This window comes from Petaurus breviceps, unplaced genomic scaffold (assembly GCF_028583685.1).
Source record: "Petaurus breviceps papuanus isolate PSGF00001 unplaced genomic scaffold, PetGlider_PUasm1.0 140, whole genome shotgun sequence".
In the NCBI taxonomy this organism is placed as follows: domain Eukaryota; kingdom Metazoa; phylum Chordata; class Mammalia; order Diprotodontia; family Petauridae; genus Petaurus; species Petaurus breviceps.
In genome coordinates, this window is record NW_027185698.1 from 6,742,504 (window position 1) to 6,745,932 (window position 3,429).

The 3,429-nt window shown below is 46.0% G+C and overlaps 1 pseudogene; it reads right to left on the bottom strand.

The window, feature by feature from the left end:
* Positions 1–764: 764 nt before the first annotated feature.
* LOC138151290 (integral membrane protein GPR137 pseudogene) lies at positions 765–1,698 on the bottom strand (annotated as a pseudogene).
* Between the last annotated feature and the right edge of the window lie 1,731 nt (positions 1,699–3,429).

Sequence of the window (3,429 nt, forward strand, 5' to 3'; positions counted from 1 at the left end):
CTCAAAAACACTATCTCTGGCAGTTTCTTCACAGCCCAAGGACACTGTCTAGCATTTACTCATGAGTGGGCCCCTGTGGAAACACTTATCTCTCTCCCTGGCATAGTAACAAACAGTACCTGTAGGAGTTATTAGTTTGAACTGACTTTTTACTGCATTATAAAGCTATTCAGTACTGATTGGACTATATCCCTACCTCATTATATGCATCCTGTATTCCTCATTATGTCTAGACTTAAGACACATGTACACTCCCTTACATCTATCTTGTCAAACAAGACATTGACTGGTAGCAGACTGGACAACCTTCAGGTAGCCCTGACCACTAGTTAACTTGTTGACATAATAGAACTAAAAACCACACCCCTCTGTGACCCCTCTTGACCCTTCTCTAGCTCATGGGTTTTCCTGGTGAACTCTGAGTAAAACACCTGCTCAGTCGATACAAAAAATGCATGTTCCTTTAAGAACTAACCACTCCTTAACATTCCCTAATTCTATTCTGAATCATCTAATTCCCATAGCTGGCACATATTTCTTTTTTTTTTTCAGTGGGGGCGTGGGCACTGTTTATTGAGCAGCAGGCATGAGAGGTAGCAGGCTCCATGTGGCAGGAGACAGCAGCTCATTCCAAGGAGCTAACTGCTGAGGGGCTGGACCCAGCACTAGGAGCTGCAGACTGGGCAGGGGCAGAGGATAGGGCTGCAAGCAGGGGAGCATCTGGAGGAGGAGAAGCCCCTGCCCACCTCCAGGAAGCAAGGAGCTCATGTCTGTGGGGTGGAGTAGAGGCTGTGGTGATGGTGGCCAGCAGGCCCAGCCACCTGGGAGAAGAGGAGAGGTGTGCTTCGGCTCTGGCTGCCCCCACCAGTAGGGCTCCCACCCAATAGCACCATACCAGCTGCCAGCCCCGAGGGTCCCTGACAGGCTGGTGCTCTCTCCCTGGCTGTGCTCCCAGGGACCTCCCTCTTCTTCACAATGTCCAGCCCAGTCAAAGAAGTAGGATTGAGAACTGAAGAGCTGCCTGTTGATGATTCAGCTGGTGCTCAGGTCCTGTGGGGGCCGGTGTACCCGAAAGAAACCAAAGAGCAGGGTGGTGGGCAGCAGCTCCCCATGAATAGGATGAGGCCAAAGACCAGGTAACCCTTGTCCCCTAGGTCATTCACCAGGTCATCCTGGTCAGAGATATTGTACCAGTTATAATTGAAGGAATCTAGCTGCCTGTGGGGGGCCAGTGCCAGGGCTGCCCAGTTGTAGCAGGCCTGGCTGGCATAGAGCAGGACCATGGCGCCTCCCATGGCCGCAGCCTGGCACACGCTTGGCCTCCAGGTAGATGCTGGTGGAGGGGGCATGCCATACCACCAGGCAGAGGCAGGCAGCCAGAGAGAGGGCACACATCACAAAGAGTGAGTCTCTCACCAGCACTCGCACCAGCAGCAGGGCCCAGGGCTGCGTTCGGCTCCAACGGGACAGCATGGAAAACAACTCGTTCGCCAGCATGAAGAGCAGCGAGGCCCTGATGAATGCCCCCAACGGTGCCAGCAGGCCGTGGCTCATCTTGGGGTGCTGCTTTGTCTTTGCATTGAACACCACCTGCATGAAGTAGAAGTTCATGAGCGTGAGGGTGAAGAGCTGCAGGCAGACGGGGCAGCAGTAGAGCAGCCAGAAGGTCAGGGGGCCCAGGCAGTTGGCGCGGGCCATGTCTCAGAAGTATAAGGAGAAGAGCCCGGTGCACAGCATGGCCGGGAGCAGGCACAACACCAGGAACACCATCTGGTAGCTGAGCCGCTTGTGTCCGTAGAGCAGCACCAGCCAGAGCTGGGCACATTTTGCTATAGTTTTTCCTATATAAAGTTTAATTGTACCCCTCCAAGGTCTCAGGTTCCTTAAGAACTTTTGCCTGCTGACCAGCATAACAATAAACCTTTGCCAACTTGACTTAAGTTTGCTTGAGTCTGTGAATTCTTTCCAGACAACCCTATCCAGTACTTTGGTCCTTGAGGGATCCCTGAACCCTCTCAAAAACGCATTGGAAGTAAAGTTTTGAATTCTAGTTGTAAAAATTACTTAAGTTTGTGATGAAGAAATGTTCAATCTATCTGAGACTTAGTTTTATTAGCTGGGAAATGGGACTATTAGTATACTAATTAGTACACTAATGTCTTAGAACTATTTTGAAGCAAATACTTTATAAATCTTAAGGTATTTAATAAGTGTGAACTCTTATTAATCAAGGTTGCTGACCTCATTGTCCCACAAACATATAGTTTCCTAATGTCCTCTACTCTCCACCCTGTGATCCAGAACTAAAGTTCTAATTGTGGGAAGCTAGACTTCTCAGTGAATGTTCTCCTTATCTATCCTGGATGCACCAAACATTAGGAGGGGCCTTTCCCTTCCTAGATCTGATAACAGTAATATGCAATTCACTCCATTTTACTATTCCTGGAAAGGATGTGTTATTTAATTACTCTGTGACTATAATCATCATCTCTATCTAAAATAATCCTCCATAGATACCACTCTGTAATACATGTTATCTTCCTCAATTAGAATGTGAGCTCCTTGAGAGCAAGTACTATCTTTCATGGTTCAAGTTGTATCCCAAAACCTTATCAGGGTGCCAAACCATTAGTAATTGCTTAATATGTTCATTCACTCATTTATTTCCATTCTTTCCTTTTTGCCTTTGCTATATTCTTTAAAGCTTGTGATGTCTTTCATTCTTCTTTCTAGCCACATATTCCTTCCTTTTTATGAAACCTTCCCTTAGTATTATGTTTTTTTTCATGGCACTCTCCTTTCTTTGTTTTCCTCCTCTGGACCATACCATTTAGGATAAAGCATCCCACTGTCTTATACTGTTTGTTAAAATTTTATTTAAATATCAATATAAATAATTAATGTAACTTCAGTGCTAAAGTATCATAACTCATTTTAGTCCCTCTCTACAAGTCCTTTTCTGTATTCTTGTGCAGTACTATGGTGGATAGAGCAATGGGGCCTGGAATCATCTTGAGTTCAAATTTGGCCTAGGATGCTTACTAGCTGTGTGACGCCTTGCAAGTCACTTAATTCTCAGTTTCCTCTTCCATAAAATGAACTGGAGAAAGAAGAAAGATACTATTCCAGTATCTTCACCAAGAAAACATCAAATGGAGTCATTTAGACTCAGATGTGTCTAATATAACTGAACAACAGCAACAATAACAACAACAAATAGCATTCCTAGTCCTTTCACTCTCAGTCACTTTTCTTTGTGTGACCATAAAGCTTCAAGAAAGCAATGGAGAGGGGTGGCTAGGTGGCACAGTGAATAGAGCACTGGCCCTGGAGTCATGAGGACCTGAATTCAAATCCAGCCTCAGATACTTAAATAGCTGTGAGACATTGGGCAAGTCACTTAACCCCAATTGCCCTGCCTTCCCCTCT